The sequence below is a fragment of the Xenopus laevis genome, chromosome 7L, assembly GCF_017654675.1.
Source record: "Xenopus laevis strain J_2021 chromosome 7L, Xenopus_laevis_v10.1, whole genome shotgun sequence".
NCBI lineage: Eukaryota > Metazoa > Chordata > Amphibia > Anura > Pipidae > Xenopus > Xenopus laevis.
Window position 1 is genome coordinate 120,464,359 of NC_054383.1, and position 15,998 is coordinate 120,480,356.

The 15,998-nt window shown below is 43.0% G+C and overlaps 1 protein-coding gene across 4 annotated transcripts in view; it reads right to left on the reverse strand.

Annotated features, from left to right (window-relative positions):
• The window catches only part of plekha4.L (pleckstrin homology domain containing, family A (phosphoinositide binding specific) member 4 L homeolog), a 62,646-nt gene extending 47,371 nt beyond the window's left edge, over nt 1–15,275 (reverse strand). For all 4 annotated transcript variants that reach the window (XM_018226400.2, XM_018226397.2, XM_041569638.1 and 1 more), the window contains exon 1: nt 14,860–15,275. The gene's annotated coding sequence lies outside the window, so the exon portion shown is untranslated. The remainder of the gene's footprint in view (nt 1–14,859) is intronic.
• Nucleotides 15,276–15,998: the final 723 nt, after the last annotated feature.

The window sequence follows — 15,998 nt, forward strand, 5'->3', positions numbered from 1 at the left end:
AGTTACAAGGGCAGAACTACCTTCTCCCAGATGGGTCAAAACAGTCGGTAGAGATCAAACGCTTTGCATGATTGTTCCCTGGTTTGTAGTCCCAGGAAGTTCAGCAGCTCTGCTGGCTTCAGATCTCAGTAGGGGGCCCTCGGGATTCCTCATCACCATATGATTGTTAACCCTAGGAGGCTGCTTCTGCTACCTTGATAATGCCACGGACTTTGTTACACATGTGCAGCTTGCTATGGATTGTCTATAGATAAATACTATACAGCACAGACAATGGGTAATCATTCCCACTAGCCTCTGCTGTACCTAAGCTTATCAGCCAAATATCCCTTCTAAAGTCTCAGCATGGGATTGTTGTTTGCTGCCATCACTGAGGCAACCAATCGGCAATGACTTTTGATCAGACAACTCCAAAATTAGAGAATGAAAACAAATATCCTATAGCAGTGATTTCCAACCAGTGGCCAACAAGCAACAAGTTGCACACCAACCCCTTAGCTGTTGCTCCCAGTTGCTTTCAGAGCTTATTTTTGAATTCCAGGCTTGGAGGCAAGTTTTGGTTGTATAATAACCAGGTGTAGTGTCCAGCAGAGTCTTCTGTCGGCTTCCAGTCCACATAGGGTAGGGGTGCCCATACTTTACCAATGAGAGGTCTACTTTTAGTGAGGTTGTCCTATACCGCTCTTTATCCATAAAAGCAATGTATATTGCTATATTTAACAAACAACTATTTCTTATGCTACCATAACATAATAAATATCTGAATGAAAAGCATGAAATATAGACAAACTGCTTGTAGACAGAGTCTTGAGATCTACTGATCACCAGCTAAAGGTCTACTGGTAGATCCCCATCTACCTTTTGGCCACTCCTGACATAAAGGACTATCAAATTGCCAATCACAGCTAATATTTGGGCTCTCACTTCCTTGAGTTGCTCCCCAACTTGTTTTACATTCTAATGTTGTTTACTAATGAAAAAGTTCAGGATCCATGACCTATAGCAGGGATCCCCAACCTTTTGAACCCGTGAGCAACATTCAGAAGTAAAAGGAGTTAGGGAGCAACACTAGCATGAAAAATGTTCTTGGGCTGCCAAATAAGGGGTGTGATTGGCCATTTGATAGCCCCATTTGGATTGTCAACCTACATTGAGGCTCTGTTTGGCAGTACATCTGTTTTTTATACAACCAAAACTTGCCTCCAAGCCTGGAATTTAAAGATAAGGACCTGCTTTGAGACCACTGTGAGCAACATCCAAGGGGTTGGAGAGCAACATGTTGCTCATGAGCTACTGGTTGGGGATCACTGCTTTAGATGATGACATAATGAATCCCTATTTTAAAATCATCTGCTAGCACCTACAAACATCATCCCTGGGCCACATGGTTGGCCAGTCGAGTAGATCTGTTCATGTATGGCTCATGCCAGAAAATAACCCACTAGCCACTACCCAGCAAAATAACCCACTACTATCTGAAATATCACTCCGAAGGCCTCCTTGAAATTGCAGACCCCTTATTTTAATGAGGCAACTTTTCAGTCAACTCTCTAATCTTCTCCAGGTATGGAATCCGTTATCTGGAAACCAGTTACCCAGAAAGCTCCAAATTATGGGAAAGCAGTCTCCCATAGACTCCTCTCTATACAAATTTTAAACATTCCCTTTTTCTCCATCATAATAAAACAGTACCTTGTAATTGATCCCAACTAAGATATAATTAATCCTTATTTGATGTACAACAATCCTATTGTGTTTATTTAATTTTTCAAATGACTTTTTCTTAGTAGATTTTAAAGTAAGGAGATACAAATTATGGAAAGGTTCATTATCTGGAAAACCCCAGGGCCCCAAGCACTTTGGATATTCATCTGCGATGGTGTAATGTTCCCACACAATAACTACTTGTTGTCTGCGCTATACAGATAACAGCTCAGCAAACCCCTTCCTGCTGTGTTAGCCAGTGCCACAACATAACAATGTTTCAGATTTCAATCTAAATATCCTATACAAATCCTGCCGCCCGAAAAAATGTTTTAGCAGAGAAGTTTTTTTGTAAATTAGATATATTAAAGGACAAGCATACCCAAATCCACTGTAACACATCACCGTGCCGCCAGGTGCCCCTTGAAGATGTGCCGTCAAAAATAATATCTATAATTTCGCTCTCTTTTCCATTACACAAGCAGTTTCTGTTCTGGGAAAGCTGATTATTTCCGGCCCTGTCGGGTTTCGGGAATGTTCTATCAAGACTAGCTGCCACCTGCTTGTGTGGGCAAAGACAAAGTCCATGCTGGATAACCATGCGCTAGGGGGGAGATTTTTTCACGCTACACCGCTCTATTAACGCCATTTCCTACTGGCTTCCATTTTGTATTGGCCAGTGAACAGAGGGCGGCGGGGGCCTTGCATGGATTCACTCTGTAATTAAAAGTCGCTCCCTGCAGTTCTGTAAATGACTAGTGCAGCGACCTGTGGAAACAAATACGACTCTCTGTGGAGGACATTTTCTGGAAGTCACACCGGACCCCCACCCTCTCACTTTGTTATTGGCCTGTAAAGTGAAAACAGCACATGGCTTTGCTCAGACATCATCCAGCAGAGGCGTTTCAGGTTTCACATCAAAGCACCAGCCTCCCTCAGCCATCCGTAAGGTGCGCACACTTGTTAAAGGGACAGTGACTTTTTAACAATAAAGAAATCATCTAGAAAACCTTAAACACATACACCAGTCTGCTAAATAAGCACCCTATGCACTCCCTTTATTTATTCACTTACTGCCTGCAAACAACATTACTCCTCTGTATATTGACATGCATATTAAGGGCAGGGGCACACAAAGTTACTGGGGGAGATTAGTCACCCAATGACAAACCGCTTCTTCTTCGGGCGACTAATCTCCCTGAACTGCCGAACATGCCGGCTAGAATCTAAATCGCCTGTGGGATGGCACAAGGATCGCTTCATTTTCCAAAGTCGTCCGAAGTTAGAGACAGACGAGAAGATTCAAGGAGATTTAGTCGCCCGGCGACAAAACACCTCTTCTTCGGGCGACTAATCTCCCTGAACTGCCTCCCTGCCAGCTTGAATCTAGATCACTGGCAGATGGCTTCGTTTCCAAGGTTGCCTCACGAGGAAACGGCGGACGTCATCGGAAAACGAAGCGTTCCATGTGCCATCCCGTTGTCGATTTACATTCTAGCCGGAGGGAGGCAATCCAGGGGCAGAGATTAGTCGCCCGAAGAAGAGGTGATTTGTCACCGGGCGTCTAATCTCCCCGAATCTTCTCGTTGGTCTCTGCCCTAAAAGGGGATGTCAACCCCCAAAAAAATAAAATTTTGTCTAATGAAAGAAACCTTGATTCCCAGCAGCTTTCCAACATACCTGCCAAAATCCAGTGGCACCAAAGTTATTTGTAAATCGAATTGTTACTGAAAGTAGTATCTGTCCCCTTCTATTCTCTCTCCCCGTGGTTGTGACTATTGAAACAATGTAGCAGAAACCAGCTGATTAAGAGACGTGTAAAGGAGAATGCAAGGCAACATTGTTTCAGTAAAGGAGAATGCAAGGCAACATTGTTTCAGTAAAGGAGAATGCAAGGCAACATTGTTTCAGTAAAGGAGAATGCAAGGCAACATTGTTTCAGTAAAGGAGAATGCAAGGCAACATTGTTTCAGTAAAGGAGAATGCAAGGCAACATTGTTTCAGTAAAGGAGAATGCAAGGCAACATTGTTTCAGTAGACAAAACCGGCCGTGCACAATGGGATCGACAAAGACTTTCATTTGCATATACAAATAACTTTAAAACCACTGCAAACATAAGAAGAATGTATATTAGAAAGTTGCTTGGAATGACATTTTCTTTCATTATTCAGGGTTCCATTGTTGGTTTATAGCCCCTTGAAGGGCTGCTTGCCTCGGCAGAGTTTTAAGAAGTCTTTGCAGACAGGGAAAGTGCCCATAGTCGGAAGACAAAGGCATATTAAGGAAAAGGCTGTGATGCAAACGAAGAGGAGGAAGATCTGATCCGTTGAGTGCGGTGGAGCAGACTTTTAAGAATCACACAAATGAAAAACCACAGCTTTGAATGTGCCCTTTGTCTGCTCTGATGCTTGAATGGGGTTTTCATATGCCAGTAGCCAACCGAAAAAGGGACTTAATAAGGCCTTCGTTTTCATTCTGTGCCCCGACGGCTGGAAGTCATTCACAGAACAGGTGCCCCGCTGGGAGAGGCCGACCAAACTGTATTACTGATCTGACCGGGGGCCTGTTTACACATACCTTACATATCTCCTGCCCCCGGCAACTGCACATTGAGGAATCTGAGTGTATAAATTACTAGCGATTTCTGCACCCCCCAAATACCTCAGGTTTTAAAGTTGCTGAGCTCTGGGAAACGTGCACACGAATATGTGATAACAAATGAATCTATATTAAGTCTTAGCAAGGAACTTCATCCATATATATATTGGAAAATCCTTGCAAATAAACAGCATTGCTCAGCTTTAGCCAGTAGCCCATATATGGATGAACTGATCCGATTGTCAGCTCACAGGACAAGCGATGGGACTGCACATCAGGCCGGAAGAGGGTTTGCAACTGAATGTGTCCAGCTTTCAACCCCAAATATTTAATTCATTTTTTTATTTAAAACACAAATGCTTTTTAGGGCAGAGACACACGGTCAGATTCGGGGAGATTACTCGAACGGCGACATATCTCCACTTCTTCAGGGGAAGTTTTCCGAAGTTGCCTCACAAAGGAAACTTTGGGCAACTTCAGAAAACGAAGTGCCAGCTACTTTACATTCTAGCCGGCGGACAGGCAGTTCGGGGAGATTAATCGCTGCGAAGAAGAGGAGCTTTGTCGCCAGATGACTAATCTTCCTGAATCTGACCGTGTATCGCTGCCCTTAAGGCTACAAAGTTACTATTATTACTACTTTTTATTACTCGTCTTTCTATTTAGGTCTTCTCCTATTCAAATCCCAATCTCTTATTCAAAGCAATGCATGGTTGCTAGGGTAATTTGGGCCATAGCAACCACATCGCTGGGATTAAAAGCAGAGAGATGCTGAACAAAAAGCTAAATGACTAAAAATAAAAACACACAAAAAAAACCAATTACAAACTGTCTCAGAATATCACTCTCAACATAATACTAAAAGTTAACTCAAAGGTGAACTAACACACAAGAAGGTTCATGTGCTGAAAAAGTAAGTTGTGCTGCACAGCGGTTGGTGTTTTTAGAAAAAAAGAAAAAATCCAGCAAGAGTGACATTGGCCTTAAGCGACAGTTTAAGGTTCCAGCAGAAGGAACATGATATTTGGCGGCCAAATATCATGTTTTTTTTTCACGGCATTGTTAGAAGGCAAGATATGGAAGGCTAATCACCCTTTTTATCAGGGTGTGGATACATGATTTATTCTCCCATGTCAACCTGCTGCACCCTATGATTTTTATGTAGTTTTTAGTTCTAAACTACACTGCAAATAATTAATTCTACAATATAAAATGTAATTCCTGAACAAGCACGTGTATTTTTTTAGTTGTAATATTGGTGTGTAGGCGCTATCTTCGGTCATTTTGCTTTCAGAAAGAGCCAGCCTGTCTTCCCTACACAGCCAATTGCCTCTACAGCTCAAGCTTCGGCCCTGAACTATGAATTTATTTCAGTTCCTGATCACCAAACACCCCAAACTGCTTCCAATCCCTCCCCAATACGGCCCAAGTCTTTCTGCATCATGTGCCCAAGCAGTAAGATTCTCAGCTGTCAGAACCCTTCAAAGCCTGTGTACGTCTGTGTTTCTTCAGCTTTTCCAAACCATCACAGCCAAGACAATAACTGTTTTTTTACAAGTCCCCAGTGGGTGTAAAAGAAAACAAACCTCAAAAAGGGGACGGTTAAGGCGCCTGTTTGGATTCCTTGAAAGAACAAGGCCAAGCAGAGAAGTTCATCATTCTCCTGACCTGTCCTAATAAACAAAGTGAGCAAATGCTTTGGGAATGGATAGGGTAGCATGGTATTTGGGTGATGGATCCTGAACGATTTTCTCATACCATTCTTAAAAAGAATGTAAAGGTATGGGACCAGTTATCCAGAAAGCACATTATGGGAAGGGTGTCTCCCATCTTCCATAGACTCTAATCAAATAGTTTAATCAAATTGATTTCCTTTTTCTCTGTAGTAATAAAACAATACCTTGTACTTGATCCCAAATAAGATAGCATTAATCTAACATACAGGCAAAACAGGGTTTATTAATGCTTAAATCATTTTTAATAGACAAATTATGGATAGACCCCTTATTTAGAAAACCCCAGATCTCGAGAATTCTGGATAACAGGTCCCATGTCTGTATAATATTAGTAGCATGGGGTACATATGGACACATAATTACATTATTAGGGCTGCTTGCTTGTCTCACAGCAGTTCTGCCATGGTTTATGACTAGTCATCTCTATTATAGTGCATTCAGACCCCAGAGCTACAAGATCCTACCCGAAACCCAATATTTACATGACTCATCTATTTTATTTCTTAAGGTGGCGATAGACATCATAATTATCATCTTTCTAGGACAGATCGTTCGCCTGGTGGCTAAATCTCCCCGAATCTGCTCGTGTGGACTGACCCTTAATCGTCAGAGATATACAGGGAGAAACAATAGAATTCTACCTGTATCTGATGATTCTGCACTAACAATGGCCGATGTTTGGGTGCCTTCAAAGGTGCCCGATCCAAATTTTCCGGAGAGCCCAATTGACAAGCCGACTGATATCCAAGTCTTCTGCCAATATTTGTCGGCTCGTCTCCCACCATACACTCACTGAATATCATATGAAAATTAGTTTTGTTCGATATTATCTGTGTGTCTATAGCAACCTTTAGAGTAATGGCACATTGGTCGCTTTTGAGCTTTTTGTTGCCCAAGCAGTAGACATGGTAAGAAAATGTTCCGAATGACTATCCATTCATTAATTCTTACAAAATGTTAGCTATTGCATTCACAAAGTGACAATCACCTGGCTGGTACCGGTATGGGACCTGTTATCCAGAATGCCCAGGCCCTGGGGTTTTCCGGATAATGGATCTCTCCGCAGTTTGGATCGTTGTACCTTAATTCTACTACTACTACTATCATTTAAATGTTAAATAAAACCAACAGGCTGGTTTTGCTTCCAATAAGGATTAATTATATCTTAGTTGGGATCAGGCCCGGACTGGCAATCTGTGGGTTCTGGCAAATGCCAGAGGGGCTGCTATAAGGTGCCATAGAAAGTCAGTATTTTGTGGGCTGGTGGGGGCTGTTTGGGCCTCTGTGTGGGCTGATTGGGCCTTTGTTTACCTGAAATGCCAGGGCCTATTTTAATTCTCAGTCCAGCCCTGGACTTGGGATCAAGTACAAGTACTGTTTTATTATAACAGAGAAAAAGGAAAATCATTTTTAAAAATTTGGATTATATGGATAAAATAGAGTTTATGGGAGGTGGCTTTTCTGTAATTCGTAGCTTTCTGGATAACGGATCCCATGCCTGTACAGGCAATTCCCCAAGGAAGGAAAGAAAGGCCATTCTCAGCTCATTAGCCTTTTTCTCCCAAATGTGTGTAGTGCTTGCTCACGGCACATCCCCATATCGGACAGGCACCCATCATAAATATGTCCCCATTGATGTGCAAACACCAAAGTGAAGTGCAATAAAATCCTCACATTGCATTCATTCTGCACATATCCTTTGTTGTTCATCTCACATTGCACCAGAGAAACACTGCACCGTCCCCAAAGCAATACTATTCCAGCAAATAACTGAAGCAACACCCTGGTATAATGTACCAAGAACATTCCTGCTTGGGCTGCTGAGCTCTCGGGAATGGGCGCCAAGCTGCACCCAGAGAATTCAAGCATTGGGTGGTATGGAGACAGGGGAGTGAGCACATTCTAACGCTAACCATGGGGACCTGAACAGTTAATCATCGGCCACTGGAATCATTATTGTACAGGCAACTAGAAACAGAATAGGACTTTCGTTTTTTGCCAAGAGCCAGTTCATATGATCCCTGGAGGGGATGATAAAAAAAATTCTAAAGACAAAGAGTGAGAAAGACAAAGAAAGAGAAGAAGAGAGAGAGAGAAAGAAACTGAGTCCTTGGAATGCAAGGGAGGGGAATGCTGGAAAGCAATTGGCTGAAAGGAGACATTAATCACATTAATTAGCGATTAAATGAATCGGCCCTTATGGCTGAAACCTGCTCCAGGCTCATGGGATATAAAGGTACAGATAGCACACAGCTTCCATTCATTCTAATGAAACACCGACCTGCCACTTTAAAAGGACCAGTAACAGCAAAGTTGTTTTTTTAAAAAAATTTGTTTGTATGCTAAGAAAAAAAAGACACCCAACACCTATTAGATTTGAGTTAAGTCGCTAAGTTTTTATTAAGAAATAACTTACTGAAAGTCCACTTGAGCTTCTCTTCAGAAAAGGCGATCAGTGATCCATTTCTCCTCCCTGCCTTCCTTATAGGAGATAGCCAGGGAGGAGAAATCGAGCGCCGCATGATGGATCAACACCTGTCGCCGTTTCTGAAGAGGGGCGGAAGCGGCATTTCGGTAAGTTATTTCTCAATAAAGACTTAGCGACTTTAAAGTTTAATAGGTGTTGGTGTTTTTTTCGTAGCATACAAATGAATTTTTAAACATTTTTTTTGCTGTTACTGGTCCTTTAAGTAGAAGTGGAAAATACAGGCGCATAGAGATAACCAGGGTCACACTGGGACGGCGGGACATGGGGTAAAAACCCGGTGACTCCCCGCCAGCCCAGACCCGCACCTGTTTTTGCCCACTGATCCCCCTCTGGCCCCAATAGGGTTGCCACCTGGCCAGTATTTTGCCAGCCTGACCGGTAAAAATTATACTTGACCCAAATAGGATAAAAATCTAAATATATAGCAAGGCCGGTATTTTTTTTTTTCCAAAAAGGTGGCAACCCTTGGCCCCAATCTCGCTTCAACTACAGGACAGGTACACGTGGGGGTCTGGAGGGGGGGGGGCACGTGTTGGATTCCCCGGTGGGCCTCTGACCTTTCTGTCCGACACTGGAATTAACCAACCTGTTGCCTTGCAGCTAATGTTGAACTACAATTCACCCCAGACAGGATAAAGAGTTGCAATTCAACTATAACGGCAGAGACACACGTGAGAGATTCGGGGAGATTAGTCGCCCGGTGACAAATCGGCTCTTCTTCGGCCGTCTAATCTTCCCGAACTGCCTTCCCGTCGGCTAGAATGTAAATCGCCGGCGGTATGGCACTCGAATCGCTTAGTTTTCCGAAGTTGCCTCACAAGCAAACTTCGGGCGACTTCGGAAAACAAAGTGCTCTGAGTACCATCCCATCAGGCGATTTCGATTCTAGCCGGCGGGAAGGCAGTTCAGGGAGATTAGTCGCCCGAAGAAGAGGCGATTTGTCGTCGGGCGTCTAATCGACCCGAATTTCCACGTGTGTCTCTGCCCTAATACCCCTTTACCTGCAGACAGACCATAACTGGTTCAAGTGCAATGGCACACGGTTACTGAACTGGACCAATTTCTATGACTGCTCAGATGAGCAACAAAGCATGGCTGCCTGCATTTTCATATAATCACAACCACAAACCAGATTCATTTATACCAGTTGAAAACAATGGGACAGGTAATTGGCATTTCAAACCTTCAGGATTTACCTTTGCGCCATTGTCTTTAAACAAGGGGCTTATCTACTAACATAGGTGCTAAAAGACATCAGCTTAGTTTCCCACAGCAACCAATCAAATCTTTGCTTACATTTTCCAACCACCGGCAGTTCGTTTTAAATGAATCGTTGATTGGTTACTACTGGTGACTTTAGAATTGCAGGTACTTTTTACCATTATATGAGAAGGTTTCGCAGAGGAGAAGTGGGATCATTAAGAGGTGGTCAGCAAACTGCAGGGCACATATTCCAAAACCAGTGGACAGTCAACAACAATTGGTGCTGGTTAAAACCAACCTTTGACTAACCAGCTGTTACAGAACTACAACTCCCAGTGACCCCTCTGCCTGCACTGATGCCTCAGAACTAGAAAGGTAAGAAATAAGATGACTATTGTTGACACTGTCCCCTGCTGTTAACAACTCACCAGTCTGTAGATAAGGGCAGCTGACAATAGCATGAGTCACAGACTGTGTGTGTCTTAGTGGATACAAAGCAATGAGTCCGGAGTCTGTCTCAGGCTCCATCATGTGTCTGCTAGTTCAGATAGACAGCTAGAGATAACTGGAGTCAACAGTTCAACCTGCCATTTATCACTGATGAATAAGGGCAGAGACAGACGAGAAGATTCGGGTAGATTTAGTCGCCCGGCAACAAATCGCCTCTTCTTCGGGCGACTAATCTCCCCAAACTACCTCCCCACCAGCTAGAATCTAAATCGCGGCAGGGTGGCACTCGGAGCGCTTCGTTGTCTGAAGTTAGCTCACGAGGAAACTTCGGAACGACTTCGGAAACTGAAGTGCTCCGAGCGCCATCCCGCCGGCAATTTAGATTTTAGCCGGCGGGGAGGCAGTTCGGGGAGATTAGTCGTCTGAAGAAGAGGCGATTTGTCGCCGGGCACTAATTTCCCCGAATCTTAAGGTGGCCATACACGGGCCGATAAAAGCTGCCGACAGACCAAGTCGGCAGCTTATTGGCCCGTGTATGGGGGCCCCCGACGGGCTTCCCCGATCGAGATCTGGCCGAAAGTTGGCCAGATCTCGATCGGATGGGGTTAAAAATCCCGTCGGATCGCGGCCGCATCTGTTCGTTGATGCGGTCCCGCGATCCGACCGCCCGTTTGGCGAACGCTAGGATCCGATCGTTGGGCCCTAGGGCCCACGATCGGATCAGCCCGATATTGCCCACCTCAAGGTGGGCATATCGGAGGGAGATCCGCTCGTTTGGCGACATCGCCAAACGAGCGGATCTATCCGTGTATGGCCACCTTTATTGTCTGCCTCCGCCCTAAAGAGGAGGAAGAGGCCAAGGGTGAGGGGTATAAATAGTGGCAAATAAAGACATAGGATTCCTCCTGGCACAGAGCATGGATACAACCTACCATGTTTGAGCTGCATATTTCAGTATCATCAGGCAGTGTTTAGATGTGAATTATGGGATGAGTAGCTGAGCAACAGCTGGAGGGTCAAGGGTATAACATCCTTCTACCCAAGAACATTTCCCAACTCTCTAAGGAACAGGGAGCCACCTGTCTGGCACAGAAAATTCACAATGACACAAATGGCAACAGTTGAGCAATGGTGTCGGGTTACTCCTAGAAACACCTATTAATTAGATGAGAAATGCCGACCCCCTAGCTATTCCTGAACTTCAACTCACTGCACCCAACCGTCTTGATTGAAAATTTGAGTGAGGCTTCACCAGCACGATCCATCCCATAACACTGCTATTAACTTCATTAGGACACATGCAAAGACACGGGCACCTCTGAGTGTACTTTTAGTTCCTAGCAACTTTGCAATTGGTCTTCATTATTCATATTTTACTGTTTCTGCATTATTTTCCTTTTTCTTCTGACTCTTTACAGCTTTCAAACAGGTGGGGGTCACTGACCCCATCTAAAAAAACTAGGGATGCCCCGAACCCTTTGTGAAAGATTCGGCCAAATACCAAACCGAATCCGAACCCTAATTTGCATATGCAAATTAGGGGTGGGAAAAGGAAAACATTTTTTACTTCCTTGTTTTGTGACAAAAAGTCACTAGATTTCCCTCCCCACCCCTAATTTACATATGCAAATTAGGATTTGGTTCGGCCAGGCAGAAGGATTCGGCAGAAACCGAATCCTGCTGAAAAAGGCCGAATCCTGGATTCAGTGCATCCCTAAAAAAAACAAAGGCACTGTAAGGCTACAAATGTATTGTTACTTTCTATTACTCATCTTTCTATTCAGGGCCTCTCCTAGTCATATTCCATTCTCTTATTCAAATCAGTGTATGGTTGCTAGGGTAATTTGGACTCTAGCAACCAGATGTCTGAAATTGCAAACTGGAGAGCCGCTGAATAAAAAAAGCCCAATAACTCAAAAACAACAAATTATAAAAAATGAAAGGCAATTGCAAATTGTCTCAGAATATCACTCTCTACATCATACTAAAAGTCAACTCAAAGGTGAACAACCCTTATAAGGCCTTCAACACACTAGGAGGGTAGCCATGGGGGACAGTTCGGAGAGATTAACGCCCGAAGAAGTGGCGACTAAATCTCCCTGAATCACAACACAGAAGGGATGTCAAACATCTCTCAAAGTTCTTCTGAAAGTCCCAATTGCTACAACGTCTCCGAATAGAACTGTACCCACGAGATGTAGCAAACGTGTCAATCATTCCGCTTCTCCGTTTTCATGTTGGGACTGGTTACACAGTAGGACTGATCCAGGCTCCCTGAACACTTAATGCCTTTAATAATCAGCTGGAGATGAGTTCACATCCTTTCTGATCTTGTTCAGCCATAAACACGTAATAACAGGGCGAGTTTTATGATTCAGGCTGTTTCATCAGAAGCGCACGGGTAGGTGTGTTAACAGGCATGTCCCACGGCCAGAAACTCCCAGACAGCTAATCCTCCCCACTGCACATAAGCTTCACCTACAATAATGCGATCAATGGACCAGACCATCGGTGCTCTTAATACCCAGAGATAAATTCCAAATTCTATAGAGAGACTAAATAATACACAGGGATTCAGATGCGCAGGCACAGTAGCACTCATTTACTATGGGCACCAACGCAGCAGCCAACAACAATAATATTCAAACAGCTCTAGGCGGATAACTGCTTGTTGCTGATTGGCTGAAATCTGCTGACGCAGCTACAATTATAACAGAGGAATCCAACTCACCGCCTATTGTGCTCACACTGAATCAACGTTTTATACATTAGTTAATTATGACAATAAGTACAGTGACAGCGATGCAGGGAGATGAAGAAAGTGGCGGACTAATGAGACATGGGGCCACTAGGCGTCATCCACAGGCCCCCCCTTTATAGGCTACTGCTGGGTCCGGATGTATACAGATCCAGGTAAGCTTGCACCTGAGCTCTCTATGCAGGTGCCACTAATATCACTGGGTCTGCATTCATCCATCTGACTGGACCAGGGAGCATAAATAAAAACAATTATTAAAAGTATATAATACTAATTAAAAAAAAGCTAGATGGGCCCCTGATCCTATTGGGCCCCTAGTGGAGCCTGTGCTTAAATCTGCCCCTGGCTAAACACATGGACTGCTGATTGCATCTGGGGCACCCATTTGACTGGACCCGGGAGCACAAAAAAATAATTATTAAAAGAAGATAAGAATAATTGAAAAAAAACTAGATTGGCCCCTGATTCCATTGGGCCCCTAGGTAGGGTTGCCATCTGTGCAGTATTTTACTGGCCTGGGTAAAAATGATGGCTGATCCCAATGTTATTAATAGGGAAAAAAAGTTAAAATATATAGGAAGGCCGGTATTTTTTTCCAGAAAAGGTGGCAACCCTACCCCTAGTGGAGCCTATGCATTAATCTGCCCCTGGATAAACACATGGACTGCTGTTCGCATCTGGGGCACCCATCTGACTGGACCCGGTAGCATAAATATAAATATTAAAAGAAGATAATAATAAATGAAAAAAAGCTAGATGGGCCCCTGATCCCATTGGTCCCCTAGGGGAGACCAGGCTTTAATCTGCCCCTGGATAAACACAGGGACTGCTGTTCTAACAGGTGCAAGGGGATAATGCAAGCTGATGAACCCCTAAAGTGTTACATGTACCTAAACATCTGCCCCCCATTTAATGAGTTGTATCAGATGCGCATCTCATCAGCAAAAGGGTGAAACAGACACATTATATGTAAAAGTATTCTAAAGTCACATGACAGAAAGGGGGTCAAATTCAACTCCAAATCTTGCAAAAAGTGCCAAGGTTTATCCAAACCCTTTATCTTGTGCTACGCTAATAAACGTAAGTTTTCCAGACTCTCCCAGGTGCCCACCCCACGCTCAGTGGCAGCTGAAACCAAGCAGCACCCCCAGACTGACGGGATTGTGTCTGGCAAATGAGTGGGGTCGCAGGCACAGCAAGTGATTGTCTTACAGTTCCCTTCCCTGTGCAGATTATAAAGTGCAGCAGAACTGGGAAACAATGCCCTGGGACCTGCCCCACATTATTCACACAATAGACTCCTTCTCATTACTGATCCCAGTACAGTGCAGAGTGCAATACAAACACCAAAATATCTGCAGGAATATATATATATATAAATAAACAGGGGCTGACTAATACCCAGGTTGTGTTGTAAGTGGCCATTGGGCAACACTCATCTATATATATATATATATAGCACTGTCTAATGAGCATAAGGATTTCCAATGCTCCACACCCCTATGTTGCATTTGTAGGCGTTAAATGCAAAGATTGCACATGCACTGAGAGTTTCCCTTCCAATGAGAAGGCTAGGTTCCAGACATTAAGTGGATATTAGTGCAATTGGTCAGGTTTAATCACCAGAGATTATAATAAACAGATGAATGTGCAAATAGAGGAAACTCTGCCCGACACAACCAGAAAAATGCGGTAACCCGTAAAAAGTCGCTCCCTGTAGCCACCTGGCGTTAAACGCTAACGCGCAGCGATGCTTAACATCCCCAGTCCCATGTGCACGGGATGATGCGACTGATCGGAGACCTCAGCCTCAGGAGACCTCTGTAGTTAGTTACAGCAGGTCGGTGTGGGCTGAAGGTTCAGAGTTAGCACAGACTCACAGAGCACAGAAACACGCGGTCAGTTAGCGCCGAGTACTTACCGGCTCCTCGGGGTCGCGCAGGGCAAGAAGTCTCCTACTTTGGCTGAGCAGCTTCCATTAGTCTCCGATGCACCGGCGGCCACCCCCTCTGCTGTTCCCAAGCGGCTGTGGGACAATATTTACTGTTAGACCAGTTTGCTGCCCCCGCACATAATGTGTTTACGTTTCTGCCTTTTGATCTGCCCCAGCTCCTACTCTCCACTGTTACTGCTGCTGATTTTCCCCCTATGCGTTTCCTTTGCTCCTCATCTGCGCCCTCCTCTCATTCACTCTCAGCGCTGCGCTCACACCTCCCCCTCCCTTCTCTCTCCGCCCGACGGTGCGAGGGGCAGTCTCTTCCACTAAACAATGACTCTCCCCACCCACTGGAACAGCCCAGATTCCAAACGGCAGGATTAGGTTTCCACCAGTCTGGGGCCACTCCACCCCTCCTGCTGCTGATCCTGAAAGGGTGGGATTGGATTTGCCTGAACCTCATCCCTACTATTCAAATATATAATATCCCTACTATACAATATTATATAATATCCCTACTATTCATATATATAATATCCCTACTATTCATATATATAATATCACTACTATACATATATATAATATCCCTACTATTCATATATATATATATATATATATATATATATATATATATATATATATCACTACTATTCATATATATAATATCACTACTATTCATATATATATATATATAATATCACTACTATTCATATATATATATATATATATATATATATATATATATATATATATATATATATATATATATATCACTACTATTCATATATATATATATAATATCACTACTATTCATATATATATATATAATATCACTACTATTCATATATATATATATATAATATCACTACTATTCATATATATATATATATATATATATATATATATATATATATCACTACTATTCATATATATATATATAATATCACTACTATTCATATATATATATATAATATCACTACTATTCATATATATATATATATATATATATATATATATATATATATATATATATATATATATATATATATATATATATATAATATCACTACTATTCATATATATAATATCCCTACTATTCATATATATAATATCCCTACTATTCA